The 24971-nt window shown below is 44.0% G+C and overlaps 1 protein-coding gene across 1 annotated transcript in view; it reads right to left on the minus strand.

The window, feature by feature from the left end:
• The window catches only part of ROBO2 (roundabout guidance receptor 2), an 803551-nt gene that overhangs the window by 564000 nt on the left and 214580 nt on the right, over positions 1-24971 (minus strand). The gene's annotated exons all lie outside the window — the stretch shown is intronic.

The following is a 24971-nucleotide window of genomic DNA, read 5'->3' on the forward strand; positions in this document are numbered from 1 at the left end:
TGCTCCACATGCGTTGTCTAAAATGTTAGGCACTCACCACGCCCGGTCTAAAAAAATGGAAGTTCTCATCACGCATGGATTAGAAAGATTACAATGCCGGTTAAGTAGTGATGAGGCAGAGTCTTTTCTAGTCCTGAGACTCTAGGTGAACAGGTGGCAAGTCGACAAGCCCTTGGAGATTACTTGGGGGCACACAGGGAGCAGTAGGCAGCCAGACCAGCGTATAATTTACGTGGAAGAGTGGCAGGCCCTCAAGGAGCGCAGCAGGCAGCAGGTCAGCATCACAAAGTAAGTAGTGGCAATGGTGGTGTTCCCTGACAGCACAGCAGGCCTCTGACAATGTGCAGTTTGTAGAGCCAGCAACGTCTGGTTACAAGTCTCAAGCAGAGTGTGAAAACATGGGGTCAGAGACCCAGTTCATGAACTCAAAATTGTCTTTGATCAAGGGGTGACTTCAAAGGAACCCTTAGAAGTGCACAACAATCCCTTTCAATCAAACCTTTGCTCCAGATGATCAGTAGTGGGTAAATCAGCCCTTTGTGTGAGGACAGGATGTATAAAAATGAAATATTGTGTGAACGACCTTACCCTCTCCCAGCACAAGAAAACTATCAGTATGCAGATGTATCCCCAATCACACCCAGCCCTTCCTGTTTGGTGTCTGTCTAGAAAGTATGAACCAAGAGTAGTTGTCATCCAGCCCAGACGTGTATTGGAGTCAGGCTACAATGAACAAAGAATCATAAGCACAGAGAAATGCACACTTTTCTAAAAGTGGAATTTCTAAAATAGTAATGTAAAATACAACTACACCAGTAAGTGGGATTTATCACCACTATTCTAAACATATCAAACATGGCAATGCCACTCCTTTCTGATCAGGAATTAACACTTAAAATTATGTGAGGGAATTACCATTGATAGCCGATGAGAGGAATAGGTCTCAAAGAAGTGAAAAACAAAATAGGCTGTTTGTCACTACCAGGACAAGACACACAAAGGCACATGCCCTACCCTTTACTTACACAGCATCCTGCCCATAGGGCTACTTAGGGGCTACCTTGGAGGTGTTTAAGGCTTTGCAAGTAGTTTTAAATGCCAAGTGAAGGTGGCATTAAACTGCGCACACAGCCCCTGGGGTGGCAGACTGGAGACAGGTATGAACGGCTACTTCGGTGGGTGGTAGAAGCATGCTGCAGGCCCACTAGTAGCTTTTAATTTACAAGCCCCGGGTATATGGGATATCACTTTACATTGGACTTACAATTAAATCAAATATGCCAAACAGGTGTAGGAGACAGCACATGCACGTTAGCACTGATTAGCAGTGGTAAAGTGCTCTGAGTCTTAAAGTCTACAAAAGAACGTCAGAAAAATAGGTGGAGGAAGGCAAAACGTTTGGGGTTAACAATGAATAATGGGCCAGGTCCAACACAATCCCCTTCCACCCTAAAGCCAGGGTAGACTAATCAATACCTTGATGGGCTTCCCTGCTCAGAGTGGTAGAACATGGACCTTGGTCCACTATTTCAGGGACACATGCCAGTGCTATGCCTCTCTGAACCCAGTTGGATCCCTCTATATATATTTGCAGGGCCCAATAAGCTAACCCATGGGGAATCCTGCTCCTCACCTGTGAACCCCATCTGTGAATTGCCTAACTTTAAGTTGTTCACAGATGCATCCCAGTAAGGAGACAGGACCACCATGGCCAACAAATTGATATGGCCCATTCCACCCCTTGGGTCTGGCTTCTGTTCCCAACCCAAGGAAAAGACTGTCCACAATGACAGCAACCAAAAGAGGCCATTGATAGCTGTGGTTTTTCAGAGTGGGGAGGGGTGGTAGCCCCAGGGGCATCGTATCCTTTCTACACTTCACCTCCCACCAGTTCAGGGGTGCTATCAGCCAAGGTTCTGTACTCTTAGGCTCGACAAGAGTTAGGAGAGAATCCTTCCTTCCTCCTTCTTGGTTTCCATACCCTCCTCTGCGGAGTGGTGTTGCCAGAAACCAGAACTGGTTGGACGCTAGTATCAGTTCTCCTGGCACTATGGGGTCCCACTCACTGAAAGGTCTCCCGGGACATACTAAACTCCCCTCCTGGTTCTCCCTTGGGGTACTGTCCAAGTTCTGGGTTGGGGCAAAGGGCATCCTGGGAGTTTGTAAATCTACTTAACAACGGACTAAAGTCCTTTGTTATGTGCATATAGTGAGCTATGTGCACCAGATGTGATACATAGAATACCTTTCTATAAAATACGTTGAACTGTCATAGAAAGCAGCAATCAGTAACTGGTTGAGAGAAGTGCTCTATGCAGCATAAGATATTATTAAACCAAACTAGTTTAGGCCTGTGATTTTATTTATATTCGAAAACTATATTGTTCCAACTTACGACGAATTAAAAATGCATAGGAAACATTTAACACGAAAATCTGATCTGTTCCAGAAAACAGCCTAAATCATAAAGTCAGAGAAATGAACCATCTGCTAAATAAATTAGAAGCAGAACAGAAGCTTTTAAGAATACCGAGGTGTTGTAGGAGGTTTTGTGTACAGCTTGCGAAGACCATCATATCAGTCAATTGTAGGGAACACCCTCAAAAGCGTCCTACAGTTGTTGACTGTACCACGTGACTTGGTAATGGCCGGAGTCGCTGTGCATATTCACCGAGGCTACCGCGGGATTCCCGCACACAGAAAAGCAATGCCTGGAGCCGGGGCGTCCTCCCGGGGCTGATGGATTCCGATTAGCGCCCAGAGCTGTCCCAGCAGGCTGCCCGCGAAGGCTCTAACTACATTTGATTAGTTCCAGGCCTTCATTTTAGCGAGTCATCACCCCCTTAAGAGCAGATGATGCCCCCCTGGTTGGAATCAATGTGAGTGGACCTGCTCATAATGGGCTGGATTAATGATGAAAAATGCCTCGTCAGCCTGCAGGCGCCCGGACATTTATCACCCATTGGGTCTGCCAACCGGAGGGTTGGCCCCGACTCGTCAGGAGGACGACTTCTCTCCCTGAACCCGATAGCCTCACAGCCAGACACGCACATTCGGGCTCGCGCCTTGTCCATGACATCCGTCGCCCCCCACCCCTCCCTCCATGAATGTCAATGCAGGCTCCCGTCAAACCTGCTGCCGTGGGGCCCAATTCAAACCCGTTGTCGCATAAAGTGCGTCCCGCCGGCCGGTCTTTAACAACATTCAATTAATAAATCAGTTAGAAAGAGTAAAACAGAGATTAGAAAGGCAAGATACCCACGTACGAGGCAGAGTGCTAACTAATATTTATTTAGCGAAGGAGACTCCCCATAACGCCACAAAAAGAAAGAGACGGAAGCATGTGATGAGAAAAAAAGTTGTATTCCTTCTAATCACTTATGACACTGCATGTGCAATGTAGACTCACTCTATTGGAGTTTAATAGTGTACATTAACTATCTGGTAAATATATTACAAACAGAACAGAACGTTTTTATTTCAGCCTCTGAAGCAATTTGTCAGTGTAAATTTATCACGGATTAAACCACCTCTCGGAGGCCACAGGTGGGGTAGAACCCACAGTCAGTATTACACAAAAATGCAAGCCTAATCTATTGCACCAACTTGTTCTTTATTTACTGACAAATGTAGCAAACGATATTTGCAGCAGCGCAAACACGACAAAAATGTGATTTCACTTTTTTTTTTTTTTTTACATATTAAGAAGCGCAGACAGTAAGTTGTCCCCACGTTTAAAACGTGAAAACTTGGATTATTTTTGGGGTATATATCAAAGAATTCCATTTTTTAATGCAAAAGGAGTTTTCTGGTTTTCTTTTGTTTTGTTTTCAAAAGGGCTGCTCGTGGACTATGAGTTGTGGGTTAAAAACATCACGACAAACGCAAATAAGTGCAAACTTGCTAAGCAATAATTCACTATTTTATCATTTTTGGCCAGGTGCTTAAACTGTTCTGCAATATGGAATGCCTGTTGTCCAATATTTGACATAAATCCTTATTTCAGATGGGGCAACATTTGTTATGGCCAGCCATCTACCCTAGCGCAAAGTCGCAGTAACGCGGCCTCAGTTGTTTTCTGGAACATTCCTCTGAACGTCTCCGTCCGTAAAGCCACAGTAACAATGCTGGTTCCAGTGTAAGCCAAAGCCCCCGCGCAGCCACAATAACTGGTGAATCACTTCCATCAAGAAAAGCGTTACAAAAGCAGACCGCTTAGTATCGCCGGGAAAACCCCGCTTCATATTTTACCTCTTATAAAAATAAATGGCCGTGTCCGCCATGAACGCAGGGGACGTTTAATCATCATTTTGGCCATGCTCTCTCCAATGTACAGGTTGAGGAGGAAGGGGTTTAATCAAGCATGTTTCATAAAACATTTATCATTCGTGCAAAGGTGGGGTGCAGTTAGACTTTTATAAGAGCATAAAATCGACCACAGTGATTCTCATATGAATGTATATTGGACGACCATTGCACTGGTTTTACCCAGAAACAACTCTGATTCACTCATGTCAGTGTTGACTCATTTGCAGTTCAAAGCAACAGCAATAGGTCATATCATTTTCGACATGAGATTACAATCAAGAGAAGTGAGTTTTTTAAGACAACTGAGGCTAGGACTCATTCTGGATTTGCTTTTAAATTAACTTTACACCATAGAAAATATAGTTTCTTTGCCGTGTAATGTATTGCTAACAATCACTAATAATAGGCATTATTGAATTTGCTTTGTTTGAGGACCATATTTTGGGTTTTGAGATGTATTGGGAAATCATTCACTCAGTGGCAGCTTCTCCACTTAGGCGGAGGAGCGTCGCCCCACTGCTCAAAAGGAAAAATAAAATTATACTAACGTATCGTTATCAACATTCTATTTACCCTATTGCAGTTAGTGGCGGGGCCGGGCTGGCCAGAGCAGGGGAGGAGTGAAGTGCACAACTGTTTGTCCGGCCCTCTTTGGCTTACCAAACAGTTCATGCACACTTGGTATGTTCCTACCAGGCTTCCTTACGCAGCTTGGTCAGAATCATGCACAGGCTCCTTGTTCCAGTAGGAGTGCTGATCCACGGTGCTCAGACCAATCAAACCGCTGCATTGCAGCATTGTGATTGGCTCATGGGAGCATGTCTGCCCGCGTGCTTCCTGCTGCCGCCAGCCGGGATGGGAAAATGAAGAGGCCGAGAGGTGGCGGCCAGCAGTTAAAGGCAAGTCCTTTTTTTTGTTTGTTACATTCCTACCCCCTCGCGCACCACCACCCCGCCCAGTAGCAGCCACTACTACATTCACTGCATGTACCCTGCAAGGTCTTACATCCACTGTATTCTGAATTCAATTTATTGCACAGACTAGATCATCAAAAAAGGCCCTTTGTTTGCATTTGTTTTAGAGTAATTTACATATGGTTTATCTAGCCATGGCAGCGTATATTTATGTTAGGAGGTACCGGGATAACCATCACTATGTCTGAGGTGGGAAAAATTATGCCATAGGTGCTGCCAAAATGCTGATATGGACCACCATTTGCCAGGGTTCAGTTATGGATTGATTGGCTATCACTATGCCTAGGATGCCAACCCAACCACAAAAAAATCAAAAAATCACATTAAGCCCATAACAGATAAATAATAGATTTTTACTGCTGCCCATCAGATGAGGGGCTAGATATTTGCAATGCAGCCTCCTGTTACTGCAGAAGGCCCACCCAAACTGCTTCATGGCCAGGGGTGGACAGACTTGGTAATCTTGTGCCCCTCACGAGTGAAGAACCAACATACATGCTTTGTGCTTTAGTGGGCAGCTATTTCATGTTTGGCGTACATGCACTTTGACAATTTGAAAGGGAGAGTACCGGCATTTCTCAGATAAGGTGCATTATGTTTAATGGGAGAATACCAACACTTCTCAGTTACAAACAGGCACTCTGAGATAATAAATGCACATTCAGAATTCCATTTCGGGAACTTGGGAAGACTGAAGGACAGTGAATGATGGTACCCTGGAAAAACAAGCCTTTACATTGATTGCCTTAGATTGAACGTTCAGAACCCTGAAATCTTTGTAAGATACAATCATTAGAATTTCCACAGATTTTCACCTTAAATCACAAATGGATAACAACAAAAGGGTGTACTATGTAAAACAGCATTAATATGATAGAAATGGAATTCATTATGTATGCATCTAGTGCAAAATATGTGTTGTACAGTACAACATCATGTCTAGAGGTTAGATCTCAAAATGCAGGCTCTGGATTTGTTGGGCAAAACCAAGTTTGCTTCTATATGAATCCACATGACCCTAGAGAAGACTTTCTGTTTCTTACATGGACATGTTCATTGCTCGTGAGCTCATCTGTTTGTGCACATGCTTAGATATGTGGTTCGTCCTCTCCCTTGCAGATTAATGTAGCAAAAAAATATCCATCACTGGAGGTTTAAGTTTTCTAAGGCCTAATTAAACTTTAATTTCATTCTAAGGTGCCCCTCACTACTTTGCACTGTCCCAGGATCACAATTTTCATAACTCTTCTTGTATAGTATATATACCGGTATCCCAAGTAGTTGTGTGCTGCCACTGGCAACTTAAATTCACTCATCGGCAGGTGTTTCTTCAGCTACAAATTTTCTTGCTGCTAAATTTGTTCAGGATTGGAACATGTGAACAAGCATTAAAAGGGCAAGTGCACACTTTTTCAGTGTTTGCATTTAACTTCATCTGGGTCAAATTCTTCATGTCTGGATCTCTTCTTATCTCACTCCTCCAACAGGACTCGGCAGGACCACTTTCAAAAGCAGTTTGTATTCTGTGACCTACTCTACAACCTTTACTTCAGTTCCGCTCTACATGTTGGCACTGATTTTGACATCGTCCGGAAGTATTTGATCAGGTATTAGTGTGAAGAAGGATTCAGCCAATGCACTGAAGCTTTACAACCTCAGTGTCTCAAATGTGTTTTTATGGTACATCATTAGTGACAATTGTTTCAAGACCTACACAACTTGGGGAATGGCTGTGCAATTGCAAATAACAGACAAAAATGTATGGCTTTCTTATTGTAGTACAGTACAGTCTAGTGGTCATATTTCTACATTATGCCTCAAAATATTTTTGGATCACTTGTTAAATGATCAAGGCAATATGTAAACACAATTGAAATCTAGCTCAGGTGGATTGCAGACTGAAAAGATAGTGAGTGGAGAGAAGATAGTGAGTGGAGAGTCCAGCACAATCCTGTTACTAATATAAGCATTCACAAGAATTGCACACCAACAGTATAGTTTCTTTGTAGGTACAAATGTACTTGAAGCAGCTTCATAACTAACCCACATGGTCATCTCTATCCAAGTATCCAAGATTACTTCACTTAAGTTACTGGTCGGCTCCTCAAAACTGTTGTCACAGGTCAGGCACATTTGTGGGCTTTACCATAAACATTGCTGACCAAGAGCGGAATTAATGAACATTCTTTAAAGAATGTGAAGGAGTGCAATGCAGCATTCAGAAATATAGGCCATATCTTTCAAATCTTGCTCTAGTAGGTGTGCAGCAAAGCCACCGTTCACCAGATACAACTGCACCATTTTTTGTAGCGCACGCCATGACAGTTTACATTTTGTGTTCGTCGTTTGTTCAGAAGGTAACAGAGTGAGACAGCTTTTACTTAATATGGCTTCAAGTGGTACGTGGGTCAGCCCGACTTTGTGACTGACAGGGCCCTTCAGAACACATTTATTTCTTCAGGCATCATCATCAGAGGGTGCACAATCCATCTGAGCTGGATGAAACATTGACAGGCAATCACCTGCGAAAAAGAAAGCAACCTGAAGCAAATGGCATCGTCCCCTTTGCAGAAGTGGATGTCAGAGTGGATAAATGCCACGTTATGTCTCACGTGGGCTCTCGTTCACCTCTTTTGGGATTTACCATAAGTGCGAGAGGCTCGCGTAGCCTGATATTTTTTTTTTGTATCTTTAACAAAATGCTGTTATTCTGTTTAAATGTGTTATTTAAAGAAATACAAGTAATCAAGCAAGCTTTTCTTGTAGTGTGAGCAGCAAACATCAATGAATGGGAGAGTCATGCTTAATGTAACTCACCACTTAACATCTTTTTTACGAGGCGCTGGCCCTGATACACTGCTGTTAAGAAACGATTTTTGCACCATGAAATGTACGCAAGGAAATGGAGGTTCTTAAATAAATGAATACACCGTTTCCTTTTGTCACAAGAGCGTAGTAATGGAACTCTAGGGACACGTTTGTTTTATGGTGTACATACAGGCTACAGAGGAAACGAAGACCACATCCTTTCGAACACAGTGAGATCTTAAAACACACTTGCCGTTCATTGTATACTGTGACACACTCTGCATGCTCCTCCAAGTTGATGGAGGACATGTCCTAATCTGAAAGCTATTTCTAGACTTTGAAAATAGCAAACATTTCAATTAAAGTAGTTGCATTAGTATTACAGAATGTCTCTTTGTTTTCATTGTTTCAACATGATACAACAGAAATGATTCTCTGATGTGCACCCAAAGTAAATTGTAATAACAATTGCTGGTTTCTGGTGCTGGGATTCCAGGTGTATGTGTCACATGGGTAAGTGATCAGGCTACAGCTGGTAGGAACATAGCGAGGGTAAGTGTTCCCTTCACAGAAATTCATGTGTGACAAAATGGTAACAAAGCTGAGTTGTGAAGATCAAACTCAGCCTTTCATCCTTCTGAAGTTGAAAAATGAAAACCAGTGCGTTTGGTAATAAAAACACCAGTTTATTGAGTTATGAAATTACAAAAATAAGTGGTTGCAAAACTTTCACCTATTTTACAAATAGTTAATTGAGACGTGTTTAAATGAATGAATGAATGCGTAATGCCCTTGTCCAATGCCGAAAGGTTAAGGAGAGCATAGCATCACTAATCTTAGCTGTCAGTGTGACTCCTAAATGGAAACGAACGACCATTGTGTTTGATACATAAAAACCGAGAGGTATAGTCCAATTCGAAACTCTCATGATATTTGTATTCTAAGGTATTGCCAAAGGGGTCCCTTTGATGTCCTCTGATGTCCTCTGGATGAACACAATATATACAGACCAATTTTCAGGCTTTTTTGTAATTTTACTATTGTGATGGGCAACTTACAAATGTTATTTAGCAAGTGCCAAAAATATCAATATACTAGTTGTGGAAATACTATTTAAAACCTTAAAAGAAGCACAAATCAAAGGCAAAAAATATTGATGACTGCTGTAAAATCACAACAGAATAACAAGGCTTTCTATTTATGCCATTTACATAGACATAAAACATGGCTTCCATGCTCACATGCCTTTGGTTTTCTACACAAATCCTGGTTCTAGAAATCAACAAGGTGAAGGAGAGAGCAACACCCTACATAGTAGGGTCTCTGTGATTGTGCTGCGGCCAATTTCAGTCTACTGCTGCCACTCTCATGTGACAATGTAGAGAAGCTGAGAGGACTCATCCAGCCTTTTCCTTGGCTCAGTTCTGCAGAAGGTTTGGCCAGATTGATTCTTTGAAGCATAGCCACCACCGCACCCACCACTCTCTTTTTATGTTATGTGCAGGACTAAACATATCACCCATAGAGTTTGCAATTTCAGTAGTACTAAGAAGAAGATCATTGTTTAATAACATTGAGATGAGCCCTACAAGGGTACCAATGAAGGAGGAGGTTTTAGAAGATTGCAAAACACTAGGCAGCAGTTTTCCATGAGAGGGTGATCCACCAGGAAGACAAGAGACATTGGTTTTCAAACACGTGTTTGTGGTTATGTGAAAAGAAATGAGGGAGGTGAACAGGGGAGATAGGGATGAACATTGTATTTATATTTCTGTGCATGGCTGCCTATGTGGAAACACCAAGAAATTGAACACACAATGAGAAAGCTAATAGGTGTGGTTTTAGTGTGCTAACATATGCACCATTAGCATATTAGCGTGCAAAATATGAGAGGGAGCCAGGAGGAGAATACAGAGTGAGCTTTAGTTGTAAAGCACCGGATTGAAGAAGGAAGGATACCCTCAAACAGACAATAGCATTTGTTGAGCAGTCAATAATCCACTGGGCTCAACCAACAAGTGATTGGCAAATCCTCCAGACAATGGCTGAAAGAGGGTGGTTCATGAAAGTCATTAATTGACCGGGAGGACCAAAAGCTCACTCTACTGTACATTGCAAGCAATAGATTTGTAGGACAGATTCATTTACAAAACCCAGACAGAAGGCATGCCTTTGCCTCCCAAAACTGTGATTTCAAGCTTCTGGGCCATAACTTGTCATAACCAGCTCCAAATATGCTTCTACTGTTTATGAAACACTTTGAAATCTGTCAAATATATTCCCATTGTAAATCAAATGCCCCCAAAAATTCTAGATGTGGTACATCTTTCAACACACACTTAGAAGTGTCACCCCCACACTTTGTGTGTGTGTTTATTGAACTATTGTATTGTCACTGTATCTATATTACTGAAAAATCTCTTTAAAAAATCTTGTATTCTACTTTCCGCAAGTTCAAATATGTACCCTACATCACTGAAAACTGACCAGCTATTATTAGAACCAAACCAAGCTAGTGGAGTGATGCAATGTCGTGATTTGGAGCACATTTCTTCACCTCGTGTAGCAAGTCGTTATTTAGGAGTCAGATGTCTGAATTCTTGCAGCAATGCTGACAGAGCAGTGAGCGTGGAGAGAGAGAGAAACCAACATCCTACATCCCATCCCCCTTCAGCTCAGAAGGATAATTCAGGTGTCTGTTTTCACAAAGTATCATATTTAATTTTCAACTGAAATCAGATAGCTGCACAAAATATAAGAATTCCCTAAATGAGATTGTTTTACAAAACCTCTTTAGCAGAGGTTTACAATTTGATTGTACTTTAATTTGAAAATATTGTATTTTTGACATTGAAACACAGGATATACACACAGTTACATTTTATAAAACAAACAAACAAACTGAAGAGAAAGACAAACAAAAAAGTGAAACTTGATTATGAATACGTGAAAAATATAATAAATCATGTTTTCAAAATATGTGTCTTCTACTTCTCTTCAAAAAAGAATGAGGCACCAAAAGGAGAAGCTCCGTGTTAAAACTTTAACACATTTTGTTTATCAGGCTTAGATATGTGTTTGCCAGTGCCTGTCCTTCCTTCTGAACCCTGAACAAATAATCCAATTTTCTTTAAGCTTGTAAAATTGTCACCCATACAGACCTCATTTTGAAGGTGGTCCTAACTAATAATGAATAAACTTTAATCTTTCATTTTGATTTCTTAGATCAGTCTAGGAAACCGCTCCATCACTCCTTTCTCTTACTATCCTTTCCCGTTAGCTAATTTCAGAAACTGAATGCCCCCACTGGCATTGAAAGTCCCAGTATCTCAACTGATAGGTATTTCCAACCCATGACATTATTAACCTATTCACTTTGGTCTCTAAAATGTATCGATGTATTTATCATGCATGTATTTCTTTAGCATCTCAAATTGCTTTAGAGATGTAACACACAAGGATTACTTATGAAATTATTGGTGTGTGAAAAGAAAGCACATATATTTGAAAGGGCATATAGTTTTCGGGAATATTTGTGTGAAACCGTACCCTTTCTAGTGATATTTGGACAAGATGAAAAATCTTACAGGGATCTTCGGTTAATATGCTGCACAACACTAGGGATATCTTGAAGGTGTGCAATTTCAAGGGCCTGAAAGCAGGACAATGTGAAGGACCATTCCCTATTAGCAAATTAATCTTAAGAATGTGTAGTCCAAACCACTCAAGCTACTAAAACGTGAGTATAGTGTCAAATGGTGAACATAAAATCACTTGCTACAAAAGTGGCTTACGACCACAGTTAAACAAAGAAAACAAATCTATGTCAGATATGATGAGTCCTATAAATACTAGAAATGTCTGAAAGAAAAATTTAATATTTCAGGAGCCAAATGGATTAGAGAGAAAAACAAATATGTGAAGCAACGTGATTCATGGTGTGATTGGTGTAACGAAACTTGAGGGGGCCACCCGGAAAGGTACTTGGACTGGCACCCCTCAGGACTCATTTAGGAGCTCTCAGGCCAGGGTACTGTGCTGAAGGGTCCCGCTGGAGCTCGTGGCCTGCTGCGCTGCGGGGGCCTTTGTTACGCCACTGTATGGTGTCATTTGGAACCAGGACTATCTCCCACAGTGTGAGGTACAAAAATGCCAAGAACACACTTGCAGAACATCTTTTCTTATTGCACATGATAAATGAATGAGTTGTTGAAAAACAAAGTGTATTTTGATATTTGCGCAACCATCAGATGTTTCCGGATTAAATTTCTGTTAATGAATCAGTACCACATGCTAAAAATGCAGGCACTTGGCCAGCGGGTTTTTGATGACGACAGAAGGTACGCTAACCTCCAGTTCTGCACCCGTGCTGTAGGTGCAGTTCTGTTGAACACACCTTGTGCTCTGCAGAAATCCATCCATTCACCTCCACATCAGCAAAAAAGGAAAAGCCACAAATTTTAATGGGGCACGAAACCACAAGGTTGCTGCCTCATAAAGAACACTGCTGTGCTATAACTCAACCCTGGGTGGTATAAAACAATACTCTGGCATATAGCTGTAAAGAATTTGTAGTTTGATAGAACCTCGGTCAAAAGAATAAATCGATATGTTTCTAAACCGCTTTATAGTCACTACAAATAAAACTACTGGGAGCTAATATGTGAAACATTGTTTTCAGAATTACTAGGGACACTGATGGAATCAGATTTTTACCTATTGGTCCCACATAACATCATATCACGTTCCCAAAACAAAAACAGGAATCTGTTGATACAGGCTTATATGTGTTATACTAACCACTACAGAACCGTAATCCAGTGGCGTAACAGCCCCACCGGTCCCCATGGTGAGTGGGGACCTCAAGCTTCAGGGGGCTCCTTCCGGCACTGTGCACAGGCAGCGGACGCCTAGCCTGAGAGCACCTGAGTGAGTCTGGAGTGTGGGGGGAGGGGACCCTCAAGCTTCGTTATGCTACTGCTGTAATTGTGTTCATATCCCAACAAATCCCTAAGTGCTTGACAGGGTTTTTTGTGCGCCTGTTGAAATGAAGAGCCTTATGCTTTTCTGTGCGCATGCCTCTCAAAGGGAAAAGGTACATTTTCTAGCTAATAAGACATTTTACAGTGCAAACATATTCCAGGTGGAGAAATCTGCCAATGAGGGATTGAGAAAAGTAAAGTAAATGCAAAATACTCCTTTCCCAAAAAGAATTCACCAGTCCAATCTTGATTGAGTCAGTGTTCTCATAAAGCAGTGGACCAAGAATGGACTCTAGCACAGATAGTTAAAAAGAAAATGGGTCATTGAAGTAATAGTTTTGCCTGGGGTGCACAAAAGAAAACATTGGATTTTCACAACTGTGCGTTTGTTTGTAAAATGGCCTCTAAAACTATTTAATATGATCCATGAAAATACATTTAAGAAATAAGGTTTATTACAAGGATATCCGTTTCTGAAATTGTCAGCAATGGATGTCTGTTCCTGCAGAGTGACGTGTGAATGAAGCACGTGTCCAATTACAGAAATGCTGGAGCTACAACACAACACTCCAAAACGTTTTCTTGGATTTCCGCACAGGAAGGAACCTCTCATTTTCATTTGCAATTCCAATGGGCTCCCATCTTCAATCAGAAAATCCCATGCCTTTCCAGACTCTTGATGAAAATCTGTGATGCCTCACTGGCACGAAAATATGTAAAGAAAGCAGATGCAAGCTGTGCGGGGAAATCACTTCACAATTAGTGATGGCAGCTCAGCAGATGCAGGTGGGTTGTCCGGTGGTGGGAATGCCTCCAGAGTCCTATTTCATAGCAACTACCTCATAAATAATATGGCCGTGTTCACTTGTATATCATGAAAAGAGGTAGCCGGGATATGCTCGCAGCACATGTTCGGAAAGTGCATGGGCAAATGCATAAAAACAGCATAGCAGTGAAATATGATGTTCCTATCACTTATATTAAATATTTATTACGATTATGCAAACAGTGCATGTATTAGATTTGAGAAACGGCCAGAAAAACAAGCATTAGAAATGCAATCGGGCTCGGATTTATTTGAGTTTGAGCTAATGGCATTGTAAATGGTAATGTATTTTTGCTAAGTGTTATGGAGTGTGTTAATGTGGTGTGTAGTGGAATTATGTGTGTTAGATTATAATTGTAGCAATGGTGGCATGCTGTGTTTTTACATGAATATGTTTAAAACTAAAGTGTACCATACTGAGATTGCTACAATACTTAATTGTGGATGTGTAACAATCGATGCATGTACTGATGGCCGTGACTGCCTGTAGAAATTGTGCACTGATGGCTGGTGGTGAGCAGTAGCATTGGTGGTGGTGGTACTGCTGGCCGTAGTACTGGTAGTGGTAGTACTGGTGGTGGTGGTACTGGTGGTGGTGGTACTGGTGGTGGTAGTACTGGTGGTGGTAGTGGTATTGGTAGTGGTAGTACTGGTAGTGGTAGTACTGGTGGTCGTGGTACTGGTAGTACTGGTGGTGGTGGTAGTGGTAGTACTGGTGCCTGTAGTACTGGTAGTACTGGTGGTGGTGGTGGTACTGGTGGTGGTAGTACTGGTGGTGGTGGTGGTACTGGTAGTACTGGTGGTGGTAGTACTGGTGATGGTGGTACTGGTGGTGGTGGTAGTGGTACTGGTAGTACTGGTAGTGGTAGTACTGGTAGTGGTGGTGCTGGTGGTGGTGGTATTGATAGTGGTAGTACTGGTGGTGGTGTTACTGGTAGTACTGGAGGTGGTGGTACTGGTAATGGTAGTACTGGTGGTGGTAGTACTGGTGGTGGTAGTACTGGTAGTGGTGGTACTGGTAGTGGTGGTACTGGTGGTGGTACTGGTAGTGGTAGTACTGCTGGTGGTGGTAATGGTAGTGGTAGTACTGGTGGTGGTACCGGTAGTGGTAGTGCTAGTGGTGGTGGTACTGCTGGCCGTAGTACTGGTAGTGGTAGTACTGGTGGTGGTGGTACTGGTGGTGGTAGTACTGGTGGTGGTAGTGGTACTGGTAGTGGTAGTACTGGTAGTGGTAGTACTGGTGGTCGTGGCACTGGTAGTACTGGTGGTGGTGGTAGTGGTAGTACTGGAGGCTGTAGTACTGGTAGTACTGGTGGTGGTGGTGGTAGTGGTAGTACTGGTGGTGGTGGTGGTACTGGTAGTACTGGTGGTGGTAGTACTGGTGGTGGTGGTACTGGTGGTGGTGGTAGTGGTACTGGTAGTACTGGTTGTGGTAGTACTGATGGTGGTGGTACTGGTAGTACTGGTGGTGGTAGTAGTACTGGTGGTGGTGGTAGTAGTAGTACTGGTGGCTGTAGTAGTGGTAGTACTGGTGGGTGTAGTAGTGGTAGTACTGGTGGTGGTAGTACTGGTAGTACTGATGGTGGTAGTACTGGTAGTACTGGTGGTGGTGGTGGTACTGGTAGTGGTAGTACTGGTGGTGGTGGTACTGGTAGTGGTAGTACTGGTGGTGGTGGTACTGGTAGTGGTAGTACTGGTGGTGGTGTTACTGGTAGTACTGGTGGTGGTGGAACTGGTAGTGGTAGTAGTGGTAGTACTGGAGGTGGTGGTACTGGTAGTGGTAGTACTGGTGGTGGTAGTACTGGTGGTGGTAGTACTGGTAGTGGTGGTACTGGTGGTGGTACTGGTAGTGGTAGTACTGGTGGTGGTGGTACTGGTAGTGGTAGTACTGGTGGTGGTACCGGTAGTGGTAGTGCTACTGGTGGTGGTACTGCTGCCCGTAGTACTGGTAGTGGTAGTACTGGTGGTGGTAGTACTGGTAGTGGTAGTACTGGTGGTGGTGGTACTGGTGGTGGTAGTACTGGTGGTGGTAGTGGTACTGGTAGTACTGGTAGTGGTAGTACTGGTGGTCGTGGTACTGGTAGTACTGGTTGTGGTGGTAGTGGTAGTACTGGTGGCTGTAGTACTGGTAGTACTGGTGGTGGTGGTGGTACTGGTAGTGGTAGTACTGGTGGTGGTGGTACTGGTGGTGGTAGTACTGGTGGTGGTAGTGGTACTGGTAGTGGTAGTACTGGTAGTGGTAGTACTGGTGGTCGTGGTACTGGTAGTACTGGTGGTGGTGGTAGTGGCAGTACTGGTGGCTGTAGTACTGGTAGTACTGGTGGTGGTGGTGGTACTGGTAGTGTTAGTACTGTTGGTGGTGGTACTGGTAGTGGTAGTACTGGTGGTGGTAGTACTGGTAGTACTGATGGTGGTAGTACTGGTAGTACTGCTGGTGGTGGTACTGGTGGTGGTAGTACTGGTGGTGGTAGTGGTACTGGTAGTGGTAGTACTGGTAGTGGTAGTACTGGTGGTCGTGGTACTGGTAGTACTGGTGGTGGTGGTAGAGGTAGTACTGGTGGCTGTAGTACTGGTAGTACTGGTGGTGGTGGTGGGACTGGTAGTGGTAGTACTGGTTGTCTGTGAACACGGCGTGCCAAGAAGAAATCAGGCTCTTAAACTCACAGTTCTCTTCCACATATTTACTGTAAAATGGAAAGGTTAGCCAACATTAATCTTTTTAGGGTGCAACAGGCCTGGGGATGCGGTTCACAAACCTGTAACTAAACCAGTGTGGCTGTGATTGTTAACCACGTACAATCTAATCAATTACGGAAAGTAATCCGTTGCCAGGCTGTGCAGTAATGGGCTGGCTTCAAGTCCATATCAGATCTAACAGCCTCACAGTTATGCCCCTTAATCCCAAAAGAGTATACTCGACGTCGAGGCAAGCCAGTAGGTCGCAACTATGTGAGAACTATTGGTTTTGATCCATGTTGCACAGCAACATGACTGAAAATAACTGCACCTCGGTTCGGTCATTGTTGACTGCTTCATAGCTTTAAAAAAAATGTATACTATTCAGCCATGTTGGGTTGTTGTACTACATGGTTAAAAAAACCATACCAGAGTGAGACATGTTTGCTTTGGCAATGTTTGTTTTCGCATGCCGCACTAATCATAGGGTGACCAGGCGTCCCGGATTTGCCAGGACGGTCCCCGTTTTTCACCAGCTGTCCGGGCAGTTTTCGAGAAATGTAGCTCCTGTCCCGGTTTTTGGAGAGGGTCGACTAAAAACGTGGGGGGGGGGGGTTTATGTTTTACATAGTTAGCAGTTGTTCCAAGAAAACAATTTAATTCCCAGGCAAGCTACTGGGTTTAAAAATTGTATCTTATGTATGTTATTACTGCCTGTTTTGTAATTCTCTGCTGAGGAGGCCTGTCATTCTGTGCGCTCGCTTGACGTAAAATTATCGTCCTTCTATTTTTGTGAAAAGTCCCGGTATTTTGTTTTAAAATTCTGGTCGCCCTAACTAATCAGCGTAGTTAGTTGAGGCGTGTGAGTAACCGGGTTCTGACAGGTTCAGGGGCTCGGGGCCATGTCCACCCTCCTGAGTTTTGCTTCTATCTTTGTTTTCTTGAATACACGTTAAGTTACACATGATTAACATTTCAGCTAGTGTCTATTATCACACTGAGCTATCTCATTCTGCCGCTTGGATATTTCTCAAACGCCCCCTCCTGCCCACACCTCTCTGCCTTTTCCATTAACCTGCACCTCCTTTTCAAAGAATGAGCCAGCCACGTGGCAGTGACTGCAAAGAGGCCGGGGATCGCATGGGCATGGCTCAGCTGCGATCCCAACATCCTCTGTTGTAAGTTTGCAGGCATTGTGCGAAGCTGTTGGGGCGCACTTCAGTGTCTGTGTTGCTATGGCACACTTGCTAGGGCGTCACTTGATTCTGTTCGGCAGTGTACTTCGTCCCAGTGACAGACCCGCACAGCCCATGAAAAAAACATACACCCCTACAACAGATATGTTGGATGTGGTTCTCCTTCGGTGTTGAATTCTATCGCTCTTGTGATATTTATCACACTTTAAAGAGCGCTGGATCCACGCCTTAAAGCGCCCACCAGCAGGTCCTCTGTGCGCTATGCGAGATGGCCCACCAGTCTTTGAGTGGATGGATTGTTGCCCTGCACTCCGGGTGGCGTCCAGCCAGGCCCTTCGTAGGCTCCTTTGGGGGTAGATTGCTGTATTTCTTTTTGCATGTCTTTGTAGGGCGGTGTCGGGTGCCTCACGTCTTGTGTTTTCCTGCAGTCGAAGCCTCTGTTATTCAGTCCTTTGCCAGCGGTATCTCGGCACCGGCTAATCAGAAGTGATCTTGTGATGTAAAGTTGTAAGTGGGCCCTCCTTCGAGGGGTGTGTGGGAAGGACCCCTCCCCTGTGCCGGTTGTTAGGTTAATCTGCACTCTTTACACGCAGGGTTAAGGTGCATCTCCGGCGCGCTGGCAATAAGCTCGTGCTCACTCACATGCCTGGTCCGCACAATAGAGTTATCCGAGTGCTGTTAAACTGCTCCCATGTACTTCAGAACAACTCGGCATGTACCTCCGATGAAAAACTGAACGCGCGTAGAATCCCCGAACAAACAAGCTTCACAACGCCGGACCACAGATCGCGAAAGCGATCCAATTGTAAAAAAAAAAAAGAACAAGGAAGCTGCGCGCTGAGAGCTGCAGAATTGTGAACGCGCCCGGCCATCTGGATTCACTAACGGAGGCACCCTGACAGCTCCTAATTATAATTTATGTACTTCTTTGCGCGAGCACGAACGAAATATGCCCAAAATGGCGGAACAAAACTACATTTACCCTATCACTTCAAGCCTATTAAAACGAAAACACAAGGAAGACGAATCACTGGCCAGATGACAGAAAACGCTAAGGAATGTGTGGAATTCCTCTCGCCAAGGCCCTAAGGATACTTCTTCTTTTTTTTCTTATAACATTAGGATCTCGAAACTCCTCCCCCACTTACTGTGGGGAGGAGTCCGAGCCCTAAAAAGGGTGCAATTCTGTTTAAAGGAGATTAAAACCGTGAACCTATGATCATTTATGGCTCGATAGTGCCAGCAAAAGTTTTGGGAGGGCAATTTTGGCCAGATCCACAAAAATCAGGCTGCATGGGCCAAAATGCAGACAGCAGATGTTCAGCCACAGTTTTTGTGGCTGCAGGTCCGGATTGTCAAACTGGATCTGCTGCCAGTGCAAATAACAAACTGCACTGGCATCTCTCTCCCAGTGGCGGCTCCTCCGCTAGGGCGGAGGAGCGTCGCCTCACTGCCTTCAAGCAGGAAAAGAAAGGAAAAAATAAAATGACAATAACGTAATGTTATTATCATTATATTTATTTCTTCTGCTGCGGCAGCTTGTGTGAGGGGGTGGACGGGGCTGAAGAGAAGGGGAGGAGGATACAACCCTCCTAAGTGCGCAATGACTGTTTGGTAGGCCCTCTAGGGCTGCCCAAAACAGTCTTGCAGACTTTCCCTGTTCTCCATGCAGGCCGTATTACAGCCTGCATGGAGAACATGCCCACCCCTCCAGCCCCTGGCTAGGTGCCGTGTCACAGCGCTCAGACTAATCACAACACTGCATTGCAGTGGTGTGATTGCAGTGTTGTGATTGGTCAGGGGAAGGAACCTGGCTGCCTGCTTCCTGTTCCTGGAAGACAAGATCAGGAGCAGAGACACGCGGGACCCAGTGGAAAGGTAAATTGTTAAAAAAAAATTTGTTGTGACCTGCGTGCCCCATACCCCCCATGCCCGACTACACCCCACCACCCGCGATCTGTGCCGGCCACCACTGCCGGCCACCACTGCCCTCTCTTGGCACTCCATGGATAATGAAGAAGCCAACAAAAGTACCAGCTTATTTGAGAAATGCATTACTGGAGACGGATGTTGATCACTGGAAGTGTGGCTCCATTTTTTCACATCACCTATGGAAGAAGCATTAACACAGGAGTCTTAAAGGGCTTGTACCTTGGCAATTTTCAGATTTCCATTCCAAATGTAAAGTATTGGTGGGAATGTAAATCAGTAATACACCAGCCTCCTTCTTCCATGTATGTGAGCGGTGAAATGTGAGGTGTAGGTAAGTGGTGTTTATTTACATTGGCTGCATTTGGTTCCGACAGCAGATCTGAGATTCACCATTTCTGTTGCAGATGGACGGAAGATTCACTAGCTGCATTTTTCTGCATAGGTCTCTGTGAATGAGGAATGCTCATTATTCAGTGCCTGCTCATCCCTGGGGCTCTATTACGGAAGTGCCCCGGGGAGGCAACGGGCGCTTGCACTCACTTTGCGCGCCCGTGGGCACTTTGGTATTAGAGAAGGGGCCGCAGATGCTTGTGCGTCCCCTTCTGTAATATTGCTGGTGCACATAAAGCGCCAGCGCTATCACCAGAGGGAGTTCCCTCATTTGCATGGGGACATGCCCTCATGCAAATGAGGGAATCCCTTTGCCTCTGCGCTGTATCATAGAAGTGGGCGCAGAGGCAAAGAAGCTGTCCGGAGCACACTGCCAGTGCATCACCTAAAAGGTGGCTCACTGTCAGCACGCCCCCTGATGACAGCCCTCCAGAGTGGGGAATGGTGGTCCCATGGATCCCCCAAACATCCCCTTGTAGGCGGGTGCAGTCACTCACTACATCCACCTGCAAATCCCCCTATCAAGTGCAGGCAGGTTCCCGCCTGCACTGTGAAACATGGAGCAGCCTCAAAGCAACTGCTTGGTTGTCACATGAATACGTTATCCCCAGGACAGTGCAAGTTCGCGGCTGCTCTGGTGGCAGCGCGTTCACTGTAATACAGCGTATTTTCCTTGTTTTCACCAGATTCACCTTTTAAAAGGTGCACCTGGAGAAAACAAGCAAAATGCGCTGCATCTGTAATACGGCCCCTGGTGTATGTCCCACACATGCAAAATATGTATTGGGTAAAAAGTGCTTGTGCAAGGCAATTTCCATAAACATCTTTTTTTGCACAGTCTTTTTGGCAAAATGCACACTTTATCATCTGCACTATGGTGGATTGGGTAAAATGACTTATGATGGCCATATAGCAATGAACACTGGTTATGATTTGACACTAGTGCAATTATCAAAAACCTATGCACAAACAACAATGCAACAGAAAACATCACCATTGAAAAGAAAGTTATTGGTTTCAGTAGCAAGAGCGATTGAAATGGCTGCTGGACACAAGCTCACGTGATGTAGGTATTCAAGATATTAGTGCAAATGCTACATTGTTCTTTATGTTGGAGTCATAAAATTACATTTTGCCAGTAGTGACAACGAAAATGCGCATGAATTAACCTTTTAATAACAGAAAACACGTGTTACAGATTTTAATATGAATTAAAATATATTAGTAAATGAAACGGTCGCTTATATGTGGCACTCAAATTATTAGCCAACTATCCTTATAGCTGTGCTGGATGTTTATTTTAAGACAATATTTGAAGCTTAAAAATATATATATATTACAGTTCAAAGAGGTGCTTTGAAGCAGATAAATTAAATACGTTTTTTACACAATTATCGAAAATATCCATAGCAAGGGTGTACATGGTACAACAGATAAGCGAAACAGCAATTCAATCGTCTTTCTAGCAAACATATAATAAAATGTAAGCCCCATCCCTCATCAATACGTGAGAGAAGGCCAGGCTATAGGAAACTCTTGTCCAGCAAGTATCCAGCCGTGCTGCTACAAACAAGGCCTGATGTGTTTATCGACAGTCTAACTGTCTCGTGCTCAGTCTGCTGTTCGGTCAATTGGAAAAGAGCCGCCATCTTAATGCTGCTATCTGTATTCTTCATCTAATTACAAATCGGCTCTAGTTAAGAGACCTCTGTCGTCTTAACAGAGTACTCTGCAGGGGGACATGTAAGCAGATTGATCAATCCTTCGGCAAAACGTTCTTTGGTTTAAAATGTTACAGTTTCATATATGTAAATACATTTGTATGAAAATAACATGCCTATCTGGGATTTTATATAGAGTATGCAGCGTACGAAATACCTTAAAATAATACATTTATGCATAAATGTAAATACTTCCATATGTGATGTCAAACCCGACATGGCATTGATGGGAGTGACTTGGTGTAAAATGTATGTAATTTGCAATTAATAATAATAATAATAATAATAATCCACATTTGTAAAGCGCGAACAATCACTCGTAAGGGTCTCCAGGCACTGGGGGTCGTCGGGAAGATTAAGCAAGCTAATGCCCAGAGCTAGGCTAATCTGTCGCCATGAAGGTAAGTAAACAATTTAATTAAGAAAACGAATTTCGTAGCGCGCCCTGCATCACAAAATGCGATGCAGGGTGCGCTATGAAATTCGTTCTATTTATTACATTGTTTACTTACCTTCAATTATCCTTACTCCGGTTTTTAGCACCCAAGAGCCTGCCCCTCCCCCGCCCCGCCTCTCTGCCCCACCGAAACACCCACCACGGGCCGCGGCTGCAGACACTATAATACATGCTGTGGTTGCCTGGGTAATCCATCACACAGTACACTGTCTACCACTAAATATAGTGTAAGATCATGTCCAAGCACATTCAAAGTTGAACCAAAGAACTTAAAAATCTGGATAGTCCACTGTCTAAGTGAGTTGTCACAGGCAAAGTGAAACTTAGTTGTTAACAGCAATTTCCACTTCTCACGCTAAAGGAACGTCATTCTCCATCTTTACCGGCAACAAAAGCACATTTGATGTTCTAGGGTGGCTGTCTTCTACCCTCCTCATCTAGTATGTGTCGAGCTGGGTGACCACATATCCGTACTAGAGGACAACCCTGGAAAATGATGCAGACTTTTAAGATGTGTTACACCTTTACATTTCAATTTCTGCCATTATCTTCCTCCTGTGGCCATATTGGTGATTTCCGCTTTTTCTTCAATTAGCTCCACTTATTCTTTGTAAGGTAATATACAAATAAAAAAGGGGGGCATTTATTCATGCTATCTGTTCCTACCTACTTGACCATCTGTGCAGTACACCATTTTCCTAAAATAAACTCAAAATGCCAACCTTAGAATGTAAATACAATTATATTTATGAATTAAAACGTATATTGTATTTAGATCACTAAGCAAAATCCATGACTATCAAGTCTCTTGGTTGCAAGTAAATTACTTTCCTATGAGGCTAGAAGAGGCAAGCAGATGTGGAAATAATTTCTGTTTTTCTTTGTTGATCATTACTGCATTACTCCTAAATTGCAATTTAATATACAAAGACATTACAACAATTTATGTTAGATCTATTAAAATTAGCACATTGATGCAAAATGCTCCACTTTTAGTGGTGGCCTAGAAACAGGTGTATGTGTCTCGCTAGCCTCATCTTTTCCATAAACATTCATAGTAACAAATATATGCGTAAACACACTGCGACTTTTTCATCCAAATCTATTGCTCTGTTCAAGCGTCATTTGCATTTTACTTCGTACAGCATGGTGCATTGGGTCAGGGCACTTCAGTCATTAGCAGCCCAGTGGCGGCTCATCCGCTAAGGTTGAGGAGTGAAGCCCCACAACTTTACAGCAGTGCAATGGAAAAAAGAAAATTATAATACTGGAAGTTATTATCATTTTATGTTTAGTATTCCAGTTTCTGCCAGGTTAGCGCGGGTAGGGCTGGGTTTCCCACACCACAGGGAGGAGGAGTGGCTGATGCTGCACCAAAAGTGTGCATGACTGTATGGCTGCCATCTCGCCTGGCCAAACAGTCATGCATACTTTGCATGTTCTCCACCCCGGTTGTAATAAAGCCGGAGTGGAGAACATGCTCAGGCTTCCACTCCCTCTCTGAGCGCTGAAGCACAGCGCTCAGACCAATCACAACGCTGCTATCAGCAGCATCGTGATTGGCTAGGGGAGTCTGGAAGCCTGGGTGCTTCCTGTTCCTGCCAGGAGATACGGCTGCTGGCGACCAGCAGGTACGTTTTCTTTTTTATTAATTTCCTTACACACACCTTCTCCTGCCCCCTACCAGCCACCACTGTAGCTGCCTATGCTGTGAGTGACTGCATTTCACTTATGTACATGTGCACATCTGCCCAAAAAATAGCTGAGTAGGTGCCAAATATCCTTTGCCAATCTCTGCTTTCATTTCAGTTTTTATTTCATGTTTATTCTTTATTTTTTTCTTTAAGAGTCCTTTTAAGGTCGAGCTAGACGTAAGCAATGCAAAGCATTGCTTAGTCTGCGAAGACATCTATTGTCACCCGTTTCTGGGAATGTGGACAAGAGAGGGTGCACGAGCGCAGATTGCACCTCGTGGGCGCGCACGGCGCCGTGCCCCTCTCCTGCCTCGGAAGCACCAACACGCATGCGCATACCCAGAGACACACACACACACACACACGAGCACCCATGCACGCACCCATACATACAGAGAACCCACCCCGCCGTCGCATACACACACATACGCGCACACACACTGCATACACACACTGCATACACACACGCTCCCCCCTTACCTCACCAGAGACACACACACGAGCGCACATACACACACGCACACATACAGAGAACCCACCCCCGCCGTCGCATACACACACACACTGCATACACACACGCCCCCCCCCTTACCTCACCTCACCAGGCTCTTTTCTTGTCCTGTTTTCATGTGGGCTCCTTCTGCCCGGCTCCCGATGGATGGGCGGGCGGGTGCCGGAGAAGCGACCAAGAACACTCTGCGCCTGCGCAGAAGTGCACGCGCCCACCTGACATCACTTGTTTTGCTTGTTTACTATTGGTAAGGTTCCAGGGCCCCGCCCGGCATGAGTGCTTGCTCAATGCAAGAAACTACATTTCCCTGTTGGGTGTGTAAACTGAGCGGAAACACTCGATTAACACATATGATGAGCATGGCCACCAACCAATCAGAGAGTTGTTCCAAGAGCGAAACCAATTGATGTGGCATATGGGCGGGCTCGGTCTATTCGCACAGTATTGAGGGTCCGTGTTCGAGGTTTCGATCGGTGACAACGACTCCTGTTTGTGT

The sequence above is a fragment of the Lissotriton helveticus genome, chromosome 8 (assembly GCF_964261635.1).
Source record: "Lissotriton helveticus chromosome 8, aLisHel1.1, whole genome shotgun sequence".
In the NCBI taxonomy this organism is placed as follows: Eukaryota; Metazoa; Chordata; class Amphibia; order Caudata; family Salamandridae; genus Lissotriton; species Lissotriton helveticus.